General features: G+C 50.8%; 1 long non-coding RNA gene across 1 annotated transcript; it reads left to right on the top strand.

Moving 5' to 3' along the window:
• Window positions 1-5,839: 5,839 nt before the first annotated feature.
• On the top strand, window positions 5,840-13,690 carry LOC103563862 (uncharacterized). Its single transcript, XR_547955.2, has 3 exons — window positions 5,840-6,118; window positions 11,337-11,388; window positions 12,414-13,690. It is a non-coding gene; the product is annotated as an uncharacterized lncRNA (long non-coding RNA).
• The last annotated feature ends 1,215 nt before the right edge of the window (window positions 13,691-14,905 follow it).

Raw genomic sequence — 14,905 nt, 5'->3', positions numbered from 1 at the left:
TCAGTTAACTGAAAAAGAGAAAGTGTTTTCTCATCCAAGTTCATGGGCCCCCTCTAAGTTAAGTCATGAAAAGACAGACAGACAGATGCATCATAGAGGGAAGGCAAATCACGGTCTTCTCTCTGTGAGGGCAGCTCAATCATTCAACAAATTTATACTGTATGCAAAACCCTGAGCCGGATAATGTGTCAATAGTTGGTACATTTAGGATATCAACAAATGAAGGTGATGCTCTCCAAGAACTTGCTGTGGAGTCTGGTGGAGATAATAACAACTAACATGTATTTTGCCTCAGCCCTTTAAAAGACACTCAGTTGCTTTGAGAACCCCTGAGGCAGTTTGATGTAAGTGCCGAAGGAGCAACAGGGACAAAATGTCTCTTCATTCTTTTTAAAGAGAAAGGAATAATGAGGGCTGGGGTGGAAGGCTGCAGGAGCAGCCGCACACAGCCTCTCCCTGGGGAATGGGAAGCACTCCTTTATTCAGCCCTTCACCCCACGGCGCCCCAGCGCAGGGCCCAGGCAGAAGTGTGCCATCAGGAGACTCAGTCTTCTGTGTAGACCTGCTCAGACTCTCCCAGGAAGTCCTCTGCCTCAGACAGACAGATGGAAGCTGGCAGACATGGCTCCCACTGCTGACTGAGCCTCGGGTGACCAGAGGGAGCAAACACATGGCTCAATCCCATGGCAGCCCGAGTTTCCAGAGCAGCAATCCTTCCCGGAAACTAGGCCGTGCCTTGGGGACAGAGCCCACGTGTGACGTGAGGAAGGCTGACATGACACAGAGGTGCGTTGCTTAACAATGGGGATGCTTTCTAAGAAATGTGGCGTTAGCTGATTTCACCGTCACGCAAGCATCATAGAGTGCACTCACACAAACCTGGATGGTGCAGCCTACCACACCCCTAGGCTGTGTGGTACTAATCTTATGGGACCTCTGTCGTCCATGCCGTCTGTCACTGACCAAAACACCACATGCAACGCGGGACGGTACACTGAACCAAGTGCTTGGCTGACCTTCGTGGCCCAGGGAGCAGAAGAAGAGGAGAAACTAGCTCAGAAGGGCTGAAAGGGACACAGGACTAAGCACGCCCGGCCCACTTATGCTGGGCTCCAACAGGAAGTGCAAACACTAAAGATAAATGAGCTGCTCTCACCCACGTGTCTGGGTTGCCAGCTACGCTTAGAAGAGAACAGACGAAATTACACGTGACCTGGTTTAAGAAATAATAACAGGAAATTGGTCAGAGTCTCAAGAGGAGATAAGAAGACCTACCTACACAAGCAAAAGCATTGAAAAGCAGGTGGGGTTAGTCTTAATCCCTCCTAAAACCCACCAGCAGACAGCATTCTACCCCAATAATCCGTGTCTCTCCTCTACAGGTAGCTTACAGAGCTGCAGATCTTGCCAAAATATGGCTCTGGAGATAGGCTGGGACTATGACCGATATACGCCATCAGTGCCGGGCTCAGCTGGCAGTTCGGGAGGGAGAGCTGAGGCAGACACTAGGGCCAACAAGGGCAGTTTGCACAAGAAGGTGAGGGGAGAGCTATTCCAAGGCAGGAGCTGCAAAACTCCAGACCTGACATAGATGCAGAGATGAACTCGCTTCCGAGCTTGTCTTTTTATCATTTTATTACATATTTTCGTATCCATAAGTGAAGCACAGTTGCTTGTGTCCTTCAACTTTGCACAGCAGTGCTTTGTGGACCGCCCTGCTGTTCTCACTGCACATTATGTGCTCAAGACTCACCCGTATTGATTCTTGGAGTTCCAGGTCGTTCACTCTAACTACTGTATGATACACCTGAAATTATTTCTCTGTTCTCCTTTTGAGAAACATTTAGATCATTTTCAGTATTTTACTGATAGAAACAAATAATGCAGAAAACAAATAAAGCATCCTTCCCCTGCCTTGGGCCGGCACCGAGCCTGGGCGCACACCAGGCTCTCTCAGCGCTGTGCTCTCGGCGTTCGGGTCGGGGTAGCTCTTTGCTGGACAGCGGCGGGGAGGACCGAGCGAACCAGTGTGTGTGGTAGGATGATTAGCAGCATCCCTGGCCTCTGTCCACTAGAAGCCAGTAGCACTGCCCCCTCCCCAGTCCAAAGAAAAAATGTCTCCAGAGTTGCCAAATGTTCCCTAGGGGGAAAAAGCACCCCCAGTTAAGAACCACTGCTACCCGTGCCTAGGAGAGAACTGCTGAGCTGGGAAGGGTGAAGAGTGCACCTTTACTAGATGCCGTCACACTGCTCTCCAAAGGGGACTCACACACGTCCACTCACACCGTGGCGCATGAGAGCCCATCCCCCATCCCCAGACTTCAGTAATTCTGGCAGTCTGCTGGGCGAGACTCGCTATTGATTTTTATTTTAATTGGCATGTCCTATCTTTTATTTTCAAGATGATAGCAATTACACTGACCTTTCCCTTTTCAGAAGTTACGCTCAGTTTTGTTGGCAATTCTCAAAAGAAACAGAGCTGGGGGCCGGCCCTGTGGCCGAGTGGATAAGTTCGTGCACTCTTCTTCGGCGGCCCAGGTTTCACCAGTTCAGATCCTGGGCACGGACATGGCACCGCTCATCAAGCCATGCTGAGGTGGCGTCCCACGTGCCACAACTAGAAGGACCCACAACTAAAATATACAACTTTGGGGGGATTTGGGGAGAAAAAGCAGGAAAAAAAAAGATTGGCAACAGTAGTTAGCTCAGGTGCCAACCTTTAAAAAAAAAAACACAGAAGAAATAGAGCTAAACCTACCAGCCCATCACTGGGAATCTGGAGCTGGGATCTGCTGACCCGCAGCAACAGTACCGGTCCTCTGCCGCGTCCCAGACCAGCTCCTTCCACTAAGAAGCCTGGGGGAGTTCCTGAAGGGGGCACAGGCCTCTGTGCTGTGGGAAAAGCCCACCTTGCCTCTTTTCTAGGCTACCTGGCCTGGGGGCAAATGCAGACAGGAGAACTCTTCTTCTTGTGGAAGGGGGAAGCGAGGTGGCCGCTCTTGCCTAGCACGGGAGAGGTGGGGACAGCGCCCCCAGTGTCACCCAGAGCCCATTCCAGAGCAGCTGCTGCAGCTACAGTGGCTGTGATGCATTTGTAACCAGCAGCAGGGGCAGGGAGCAGGTGAGAAGGCATCAGGAACAGGTACCTACATGACTGTAGGAGAAAGGCAGTATCAAAGATGAGCAGCAGAGGAGGCCCCAGCGAATGCACTGGCATCCCCCCAAGGCCAGGTCACAAGGCCTCAGGCCACGACTCACGAGCACTGGTGAAGGCAGCAGTGAGGATGGTTGTAAGACCCCATGCCTTGCCAAAGACAGAAAGGGAGAGGGAAGAGGCCAGCAGTGGTGCTGGTCTGAGTAGGGCACATCCACCTCTGGGCTCCATTGTCACATCACCAGATTATCCTTTCCTTGTAGAAAAGAATAGGATAGGGTGGGGATCATTGTTATAAACCCACAGTCAGTGCCACACATCAATGTTCACGTGTCAGCTGAGCAATGGGCTAGACTGTAAATTCTTTAAAGGTAGAGATCATGTCATATGACTCCTCCACATACCCCACAACAGTTAGCACAGAGCTGGGTTCATAAGTTTTTAATAACATCTGTTGGATCATATTCTTTTGGGCCCAGTGAAAATAGTGCCATGAATGGATTTAATAGCCCATTACCCCCTCCCACGCACAAACCCATCTTTTTTTCTTTTCAAAAAACATAAAGTGCTTTCAATCGTATGACTTAATTTCTTTTCCTAAAATATCTATACAGTAAGGAGACAAGTATGATTCACCCCATTCTACAGATAGGATAATTGAGACCTACCACTTTGGATCAACTTGCCCTAAACGGCATAGACTCAACACTGAAACAGGTCTCCTGGCTCCCCATGAACCATACCCCAATGCTGTGTGCTCCTTGCCCTCCTCCCTGTTCCCATCATTGGCACCACTGAGGTGTCCCTCAACACATCATTACTTTTGTTCTTAACAATGCAAAACATCAACAAAGGCCAACTTCTGACATCAACAGGACCCAGCAGGTGCTAGAGCTGGAATGGCCACCAGGTGTCTGTGAGCACTGCATTGCCAGTCCCTGTGTTCACTGAAGAAAACTTATGCATCAGTTTGTAGTGTTTGCGGGAGAGGCAAAGACTGCTGAAGAGATGAGTCTCTGGAGACAAGAAAGGACTTCAGGAGAGGAGTTTGGGAAAAACTTATAATCACATCTTGGTGTTAATGCAGGTATGTGGAGAGATCAGGTAGGGCAGTCCATGAGTTCACGAAACAAGGACAATATTAAATCCTATTAAAGTGGGATTGATTGAGGCCAGCCCCGTGGCCGAGTGGTTGGGTTCGTGCACTCTGCTTCGGAGACCCAGGGTTTCGCTGGTTCGGATCCTGGGCGCGGACATGGCACCGCTTGTCAGGCCATGCTGAGGCGGCATCCCACATGCCACAACTAGACGGACCCACAACTAAAATATACAACTATGCACTAGGGGGATTTGGGGAGAAAAAGCAGAAAAAAAAAAAAAGAAGATTGGCAACAGCTGTTAGCTCAGGCGCCAATATTTAAAAAAAAAAGAGATTTATTGTAAATCCTCAGATACTGCTGTTCTGTAACTTTTGAGTGGGAGCAATTTGAAGAAAAGTCCTTGAGGAAAAGAGGATTCCTGTCTTGCCAAGAGATCTCTCCCTTGGCAAAATCCATGATCTAAAAGCAGGACCCATGCTAGGGCTGGGGGTTTTAAGACTACACGGTTTTAGTCTGAGTCTTATACTGCTTGACTGATAGGAATTTTAAATGTCCCTGGAATCTAGCGTTAGCCATACCAGCCAAACCAGGAATGGAGGGCTAAGATTAAATGTGGGAAAGGAAGACTCATTCCTTCGTAATCAATACCTAAAATAATATCGTTTATCAGGCATTTATGTGCCAGGCATTTTGTCACAATAATGCTAGGAGGTAGAAGCTAGTGTCATTAGCATTTTTCATAGAAGAAACTGCAGTTCAGAGAGGTTAACTGCTCAAGGTTACGCAGCCAGTAAGCAGCAGAGTCAAACCCGGGCCACCTGGCTCTAATTTTAATCTCGACGCTACCATTGTAGGTCCTTTGAGTCTCTATGCGTGCGCATGTTTGTGTGTGTTGGGGTGCAGAAACAAAGTTATTCAAGATACTATCTCTTACAAACCTTACAGCCTACGTCCTCAGGAAATGCATCCTCTGTGAGAGGATAGGAGGCTGGAGCCAAGAGGTCCAGCGTTATGAAGTGGCTGGTTACTTTGCTTTTAGAAGATGGATGATGGCTAACGGAGAGGAAGGCTCAGGTAACGCGCCGTAGGAGGGCGAGCACCCACAGCCAAGAAGCGGAGGAAGAGGGCCCCTCCCCCCACTGCGTGACAAAGCTGGGGAAATAAATGCCCAAAGCCACAGGGTCTTTGGAGAGAGGACTGGGAAGTGTTCGAGGTTCAGAAACCCAGAACCTCTAGAACTGCTTAAGAACGGCTGAGGCTGGGCCTGAGAAACGGGGAAGCGACCGAAGCTTTAGGGACACGGGGCACTCGGCAGCAGGCGGCCGGCAGCAGGGACTCCAGGCGCCTCGCCCGGTGCCCTTGCCTCCCGTCGGCCTGCGGAACCAACCTGCCGCTGCCCCCGCCCCTCGGTTCACTCTCCTCGGCCAAACCGCGAGCGCCAGGGCCGGCTTTGATTGGCCCTTCCAGACCCCGCCAGCCAATCACCAGCCTGTTGCCAAGGCGGCGCTGCGGGGGCGGGGCTGCGCGGGGCCGGGCTCACCGGGCGGGCTGCGGTGAGTGGGGCCGGCCGAGGGCTCCTCCCCCCGCCCGTGTACGGAGCCCGGGAGCCCGCGCCCGCCCACCCGCCCCGCAGCGGCCGGGCTCCTGGGCCAGCGCGGCGAGGCCTCGGCTGTCCTTGCCGGAAGGTGAGACCGTCGTCCCCCAGGCACGTGGAGGACGGGAGACGTGCCTCCTCTGGAAGGTGCGGAAAACGAACGCCACTCACCCGTGCGGGGCCCACCAGACCAAGAAATGAGGACGGGCCAACAAAGATGCTGTCCTGCAGTGTGTGCGCCAGAGTGACCAAGTGACCACCTCATGCCAGGTGACCTTGCAGCCTGGGAGGGACTAGAGAGAGTAGGAAAAGCCCCAGGCGGCAGAAGAATCAAATCTCAAGATACTTGAGGTGGTCACTCCATCAGCAGTGTAGGCCTCGTGATGGGGCCCAGGCTGCCGAGAGGCGGGGTCGGAAGCGGCCTGGCCTGAGGACCTGGCTCTGGGCAGCCTGGCAGGGGAGGGGTCCCGCTGGGAAAGGGGGCGACCGCCACAGGACTGTTACTTTAGGAGCAGTGAAGACCTCATTTCCAACCACGGCCCATTACAAAGGGGAGAAAGGGTGGAAGCAAATGTCCCCTGGCAGAATTCTCCTGTGGCCTCGTACCCAGCTCCGAAGTGCCCGACTTCTCTCTTTCCATGTGTGGCCTGTGTAAATGCCTCCTGAGCTGGTAATGGTCACAATAATATTTAATAACGTTTGTTGTGTGCTTACCAAGAGGGGAACTCTTCCAAGCGCATCACGGATGTTAGTCAGTCCCCTCAACAATACTGAGGGGGAATTATTTTTCACCCTCAGTTTTTTCCACTTTTATTTTTAATTCACTGAACTTTTTAAAATCAGAATCAGTTATTTTTATGCAAATGATCTTACTTATTTACTTATTTTTGAGGAAGACTGGCCCTGAGCTAACATCTGTGCCCATCGTCCTCTATTTTATTTGTGGGCTGCCTGCGATAGCATGGCTTGCCAAGCCGTGGGTAGGTCTGCACCTGGGATCCAAAGGGTGAACCCCGGGCCCGAAGCAGAGCATGTGAACTTAACCACTTCTCCACTGGGTGGGCCCCTTTATCCTCATTTTAAAAATGAGAAGACTGAGGCCTCGATAAGTTAGGTAACCTTTTACCTGTGGTCACAGAGCTAGTAAATGGCCGAGCTGAATTGAATGCAGGTAGTATGCTTCTCCCTAGGGACCCCATCTGACCTTACTCTTCAAGTGTAGCCCTTCCTGCAGTATTCTTAGAGACAAAAGGCTAGAATGGGCTGCCTTTTGAAGCAAGAGCAGGCCCTCCAATTATCTGCCTTCTCAGGCATTACACGGAATCACTATATGGCCTCACCATGCAAAATGAAACCAGATAAAATGGTGAATTTTATGTTATATGAGTTTTACCACATCAACAACAAAAAAGGGGCCAGCCTGGTGGCACAGCCGTTAAGTTCTCGTGTTCTGCTTCTGTGGCCCGGGGTTCGCCGGTTTGGATCCGGGCACAGACATACGTGCTGCTTGGCAAGCCATGCTGTGGCAGGTGTCCCACATATAAAGTAGAGGAAGATGGGCACAGATGTGAGCTCAGGGCCAGGCTTCCTCAGCAAAAAGAGGAGGCTTGGCAGCAGTTTGCTCAGGGCTAATCTTCCTCAATAAATGAATGAATGAATGAATGAAAAGAAACCAGAGAAAATCTCACTCATCTGCCTAGTCCTGGTCACCAGGTGCCAGAAGAGAGGTGAAGGGGTGATGCCTCACACTTCACAGCTTCATTGTGTTTCCAAAATGGATCTCGCTTAGGGCAGACATGTATTTTTGAGTTGGAGGTGGTGGGCAGGATTACAGGACGCAGAGGCTGAGCCCCTGCCCCCAGCTGGTGTAGGGAAAGGCTACACAGGGCATGCTTGGCTGTGGAGGGCAACCTCTGTTTCCCTTCCCATCCCCCATTCTCTTACTCGGCCCTTCCTCCCTCCTCCACCCCATCCTTGCCTACTCTGCACCCCTTTCCCGGCTCCTGGGCACGCCATCTGCTAATCTCCCCCTTTCCCAGGGACTTAGCTCCTTTTATTGAGACCTTTAAATAGTTAAATGCCCCAAAGCTTCCCCCACACTGATCCCAGCCCCTGGCCCGGAGTGTTATTCAAAGACCAGGGGCTGGAGGGCTGCCAGCCCCACCAGGCTGGGGGAATTCTAAGGAGCCTCTATTCAGCTCCTCTCTTCTCCTGCTCAGCTGTGCTGCTGGGCCTGTTCTGCTTTGGCCTCCCGGCCCTCCAGACCTAGTCTGCAGAAACCAAACAAAAAGAAGAGCTGTAAGGGACCAATGGGGGTGGGGAGGGGTGGGGAGGGAGGAAGATACCAGAGCTACCTCAAGCTGGGAAAGGGATGGGGACAGAGGACCAGGCCGGCTTTTCCTGCTCCTCATCCCTGCAAGGAGCTGGGGACACTCCCTCTGACCCTGGGAAGCTGTCTGGCTGAAGGCGGAGGAGGAGAGGTGTGAAATGAGGGGAGGGCTGGAGGTTGTCCATCATTTGAGTGGTTTGGGGCATGGGCGGCTTCCTCCTGTGTATTATCTTAGCGACTCACTGAAAGTTTGGTCCAGACACAAAGAAGCTGCTGCTTTTTTCATCCGCTGCCCCACCGCAGCACTCCTTTTCCAGCCCAGCAGCTGGTGAAGGAGTGAGTGGGCGAGACCGTCCCTGGCGATGTCCCACCAGACAGATGGCAATAGTTGCCCCACACCAGTTGCCAGCCTCCTTTCATCCATCTCCTAGTCATAAAGGAGAACAGCCCTCATCCCTCCAGAGCTCATAGGCTCCTCAGAGCCAGCCCAAAGACAGAATGGGGGGAGGCTGCCAGGGAGGAGGAGCCCAGAGGGGAACTTATGCTGGACATTTGGCTGGAAATTTGGCTGGAAATCAGAAAGGTTCAAAGTGCTGGCACCGGGGCCAGCCTGTCCATCTGTCCTCCTTTGAGGAGCTCTGCCCCACGCTCCCCCTGGGCTTCTGGCCAGCTCTGTGCAGGGCCAGGGCCCCGGGAAGGGAGGCCTTGCTCTGGGCAGCTGTGCTGCCCTGCAGTAGTGTGGGGCTTTGTGCCTTGAGGCTTTCGTTAGGCAAAAATCCCTTGGCTGGGTGTTGTTCCATCTCTTCAGAAACAGGGTTAAATGAAAAAAATCCAAGGTCTTGGAAACAGGTAGAGAATAGAGGAATCTGGGTGTTCTGACATTACATAATAAAGTTTGAGTCGTTCTGGAATGAGACTTCACCAAAATAACCCATGTGTGCCCTCAAACATTAAGAAGCTAGGTGGAAAGGAACGGACCAGGAATCAGAAGATCGGGCTTCCACTCTCAGCTTGCCATCTGCTTGTCATGTAATTCTCGGCAAGCCATCTATTCTCTCTGAGCACCAGTTTCCTCTGTAAATTGGAGGTATAATCACCCACCACCTCTGCCTGCCAGCATGGCAGAGAGTAAGCTGGTGTGCGATCGATCCAGTGCCCTGTGAACAGGAGAGGCTGTGCAATGTAAGGCAGGACTCTCACTTTCCCCACACCAGTACTTCCCAGAGGGTGGTGGGCATGGCACTTTAAACCTTTCCAAAATACTTCATATGTATTATTTTGTGAGGCGACTGAGACCAGAAAGGTCTAGGGCAATGCAAAGATCTCTTTTTAGAGAGCAGGGCTAGAGATTCCCCCTGCCCCACTAGTCTCCTGAATCTCTGATTTTTGTCTCCCTTTTCCTTCTGCCTTCCAACATCAGCCCAGTCTGAATGGGGAGGATTAATGGGAACTCTAAGGTGCTAAGGGATCTCAATAAATTCAGAATAAAAGGGAGCCATTCCCTCTGTCCTAAGACAGTAAAACGTGTAGCACATGCAGAGTTAGGATTCTGAGGCCACAGGCAGGCGTTCTTCTGGGCTGAACTCCCCATTGCTCTTCATGCAGAAGGGCTGAGCTGGTGGTGCAGGGGTGAAGGGCCGGGGGCAGGGGGAGCAGAGTGGCTGCCCAGGAAACACAGCTCACAGCTCTCCTCCTACCTGGCTTCATGCCCTGTGCTTCCACCCACCCACCTGACCTCCTGTTTGTTGTTTGTGTCTGCCAAAGTGCCTGTGCCCAGAGCTGGTTTGGGTTCCTTCTCTCTGGCATAAGATAAAGGCATTTCTCAAAACACCTCTCTTTCCCAATCCTTCCTTAAGTTAACGTCACCCATCTCTGATCATTTCCATTTGGCAACAATCTGAGCACTTACTTATGTATAACATATTGTTCTGTGTAATTCCATTGGTTTGCATTTAATCCTGCGTCATCAGTATTTTATGAACTCTAGCACATAATCCTCCCACCACCTCCTTTGGACTGGCAGCACCCTGAGGACAAAAACTCTCTTCTCTGCCCTCCCTCACTCTGTGCTTCTCACAAGGACCCGTCTCTGGACGCAAGGGGGCCCTTACTCCAGGATACCCACTGCCTGCCTGCCAGGCAGAAGGCTAAAAGCTCAAAACCATAAAAATGTCCTTCAAGCTGCCATGAACAGCTGGCCATGTGCTGGACCCCAGATATAGACCCTGGACTCCAAGGCCAGCACTGATCCACTTCAGTCCCTCACATTCAAATAACATCTTAACAAGTGCTTTTACATCCTTTTCCACCTTTCTAGGTATCTTTGAATCTCATCCCAGGACACAATTAGTGTTCCATTTTTTTTCCACCTGGGAGGATCCATGGGAAAAGCCTATTGGTCAAGCAGTGACTGTGACAGGGAGATTATTCTCCTTTTGTGAAAACAAGAGAAGCTGCTGAGACCTAAGGCTTCACCCTTAGCAGGCCCAAGTCAGAAAGGCATTGGGTCACAGTGAACACAAGGAGCTTCTGTGTTTTGCACCAGGGCTGGGGAATCAGCTGCTGAGGGTGAAGCAATCCATCTGGCTGGTGTGTCTCCACTGGCTTGAGATTTCTCCACCCAGAAGGAGGCAAAGTGCAAAGGAGAGAGAGAAAAAGAGAAAGAGAGAGGGGGGCGCCCTGAAGTGTGTAGACTAGACTCTGTGGTTCTCCAGTCCTTTTTGTTATCAAACTTACCCCAGGTACTGGGTGAGACCCAGATGCTGTGGTGGACAGAGCAGGATCAGAGGTGATCTCTAGAACCTCACCTTCAAGTTGAAATATGACGTATAAATGAAAAAGAAATCCAAGGAAGAGATGCACACACAGAACTCCATGTACGTGAACCAGGGAGGGGCAGTGACTCCCTGTATAGTTCGGAAGGGTTCATAAAATTACTTAAGGCCAGGATAAATGGCAAGGGTGTTCCACAGGAAAATATGTAAGATTGAGATTCCAGACTTCCTCCCTTTTTTAACAATCTGCACTGTGAAATGTGGCTTGGTGTAAAAGTTATTGGAATCCAGAAAACCAGAGGGCTGAGGGTGACAGGGAGAATAGAAGAAACCCTAAGTCCAGTTTTGCCTTAATTTTTCTTTTTTTCCCCCTTTGTTTGTTCAGCCATTCCTGGATTTGAGCCTGACTCTGCCACTTACTCGCAGTGTGCCCATAGGTAATTGTTTCACATTCCCTGAGCCTTCATTTCCTCCTCTGTAGTCTAAGGGTAATAATGTCAGCCCCTTGAGTTATTCTGAGAATTTAATGAGATCATGTACATGGTGAGTGGTCACTAGTGCTATTTGTTACTGTGTTGTTCTGTTGGTCCATCACAAACATAAAGGCAGACAAGGGTTAAAGAGGGAACATTCCTGGGGCTGGCCCCATGGCATAGTAGTTAAGTTCACGTGCTCTGCTTGAGTGGCTCGGGACTCACAGGTTTGGATCCTGGGTATGGACCTAGTACCACTCATCAAGCCATGCCGTGGCAGCATCCCACATAAAATAGAGGATGATTGGCACAGATATTAGCTCAGGGACAATCTTCCTTAAGCAAAAAGAAGAAGATTGGCAAGAGATGTTAGCTCAGGGCCAATCTTCCTCACAAAAAAAGATTAAAAAAAAAAAGAGGTAACATTCTCATTTATCATTTACAACATTGCTGAGGACCTACCATGTGCAAGCTCTAAGCAAGCCCTGGAAATACCATGCCCTTTTGATGAAAGGGCCAGCTTGGCTCTGGAGCCAATGGCCTACAGGAGACATAAATAAGATCATCTCCCAGGTGGGCGGGTCGCTTCAACTGCAAAGGAGAAACCTGAACCACAAACACTGCCCTGCCTTCCTGGGAAGAGTGGCCAGGGAGAAGCCCAAGACAGCATTTGTCCTTGCACCAATTGGCTAGGGTTGGGGGGCTTGGTGAACATGGCTGTGCAGCTGTTTCAGGTGTGAGGTAAGGAAAGGGAGGCTTTGCCAAGACGGCCTCTGTGCACTCTTGGCCTTTGTCTTGAGAAGCAGTGCCATCCACTGCATGGCAGGGGTTACAGTGGAGGGTGACCCAGCACACCTCCACTTGTCATGCAGGGATTAGAGTCTGGGGCAATTGGGCCTTTGCCCTCTTCCTTGGGGAAAGGGGAATTGGAGTGGGGAGCTTCTGGACATTTCACTCATGAAATGATTCCCTCTGGTCTGACCTAACAGAAGCCCCTGCTCTGCCAAAGAAGCCTTCTTCCTCCTTGGGCCTGTGACTGTTTACCTGCTCTCAGAAAAGCAGGTGTCAGGAGGCAGCTGCTGGTTGTGGTCTGTTCTCCCCAGATACCAGAGCGCCTGGCCTCCTCCACAATGGTGGCCATTGGCTAACAGGAAGCCAAAACAGAGTCATGCTCGCCACCCTCAGCCACCTAGCTGGCGAACAAAGAGAGCACAGGAAACACCTGGAGGAGCAGGCAGCTGGCAAGGGGACGCTCTGCCCAAGAGAAGAAAGAGTTCCTGACAGGAGCTGGCCGAGAGGAACTGGGGGAGGGGCTCTGACACTTAATTGCCCTTCTCTTGGCTCCCAGCAGCTGCTGAGAACTGACAGCTGAGTTGTTCAAATGTGCCCTCACTCCCACCCCCACTGTAAAGGAATCAGCCCCCTCTAGCACCAGCTTCCTAGAGCCAAAGCAAGAACACTCATAAAGGAGGCTCTGCAGAGGGCTTTGCCTCTGCTCCTCTCCTTCCTTCCACGGCCTCCTCACCCCCAGCCAGAGAATCTGATCGTCTTTGGACCATGTAAATTTAAACCCGTGGTCCAGGCGTGAAGACAGAATCCTTAACCAATGTCTCGGCCTGTGTTATGTGAAAGCGTATTCCAAAGATGCGTCTCCTTTATTTCCAAACTTATTTATCTAGATCTTCATCCATATCCGCCCACTGACTGTTTATGATTCCAAGTAGCTGTGGTTCAGGATGGAACAGACTTCACCAGGATGATCAAATGAAGCCCTACCATCAGCATCCACCCAAGAGCATGTCTGCTAGCGTGTAGACCGTGTGCTGGGAACTATGTGTGTATGCAGCGGGGTTCAGCTCACAGGGCTCCCTCACCCCTTCTTAGGAAACTCCCAAATAAGGCACTTTCCCTCTTATGTCTGGAGTGAGAGGGTTGGAGCGGGGCAGAGAGGAGAGGGCACTTATCCCACAGCCACTTGTGAGCATATCACGGTTTACTCAACCCATATCTTTTCATTCAGCAGCCAGTGCACTCAGGCAGTATACCCAGACTGCCTGTGCCAAGTTGTGTTGACAGCACATGGGAGAATAAAAAGAAACAGAAGACAATGGTTCCTCCTATGGGGGGGTGCATGTGGTAACACATGGAGAGGGGACTTGAGCTTGCAAAGCCACCAGACATCAACCAAAAGTGATACGTGAAAATGTGCTGACTGTATTTGTTATAAAAGTGTGAACAGCAATAAACTATGTGTATATATCATTAAGAGGCTCTGGAGTAAGAAATATGTGGTAAAACTGTGAGCAGTTTTAAACCATGTGTATAAATGTTGAAAAGCCATGAGGTAGGAAGGTTTTCAAGAGGACAGTGGAATTGTCGAGGGGAGGCGTCCTGAAGAGGCTGCAGGGGGCTGGAGTGAGACACACCCAAGGTTGAAGCCTGTTCCCACCACCTCCCCCTGGTTCTGCCCGGGCTTCATTGTCCTCATCTGTGAACTTGAGAATCAGAGATTTTCCTTTTCCATCTGGAAGTGCAAATGGAATGGCGAGAGATGAGAAAACTGAGGCTGGGAAGGAGGAAGGGACCAGGAAAAGACATCTATCACTAGTTTTGTCAGACCTGAAGCTAGGGCCCCTATTTCCCAACTCCTAAGCCCAGAGCTACTTCCCCCTCCCTGAAGCTGGCCTCCAACAAAGACATTGGGAAGGAGGACTCCTGAGGGCAGGATCGGTGTGCAGTAGCTGCAGTCTATCCTCTCTCTCCTGCCGCCTCCATCAGTTCCTTCGTGACAGCGGCCCAGCCTTTTCTCCAGATAAACCCACTTAGGGAGTTAATTGATAACTAAGGTTCTCCCATATTATAATTTAAAGTGTGTCCACTCCCCTTTAAGTTATATTTACATTTCAATGGCAGGTGTTTAAAGACCTAAGAGCCTGCAAGATTCAAAGGATTGTTTTCCTAAGAAAGTGCAATCTCAGGTTGGCTGCTTTGAGCTGGGACCCCTGGCTGGCAAACCCTGAATAGACTTGATGTTTTTCTTCCACCTGATCTACTTACCTTTCATCTGTTAGCCTCTATTCTTGGCAACCTTGACATTCATCCATTCACCCAATATTCACTAACACCTACTAAGCACCAAATACTGCTCAGGCAAGGTCCCCGGCCTACAGACTAGCTGTAAATTTGGAGTTGTAAGGACTAGGGCAGAAGAAAGAACTGAGTATCATGGGAACACATAGCCCAGACTGTGAAGGGAAGATGTCACTGAAAACTTGCCTTAAAGAGATTGTCCGAATCTTGAGAGACAAGAGTTAACCAAATAAAAGTGGGTGGGCAGGAGGGAGACAGGGCATCCCTTGGGGACAGGCCCGAGGCCGCAGTCCCAGGCACAGGTGAATGGATCCCAGCGGAAGGTGGGGAGAGCTGCCTCTAGACGAACCCCTGGAAGGGAAGCAGGGGCCCCCTGTGTGCCTTCGATTCT

The sequence above is a fragment of the Equus przewalskii genome, unplaced genomic scaffold (genome assembly GCF_037783145.1).
Source record: "Equus przewalskii isolate Varuska unplaced genomic scaffold, EquPr2 ChrUn-1, whole genome shotgun sequence".
Classification (NCBI taxonomy): Eukaryota; Metazoa; Chordata; class Mammalia; order Perissodactyla; family Equidae; genus Equus; species Equus przewalskii.
This window is presented reverse-complemented; position numbering and strand designations above follow the sequence as displayed.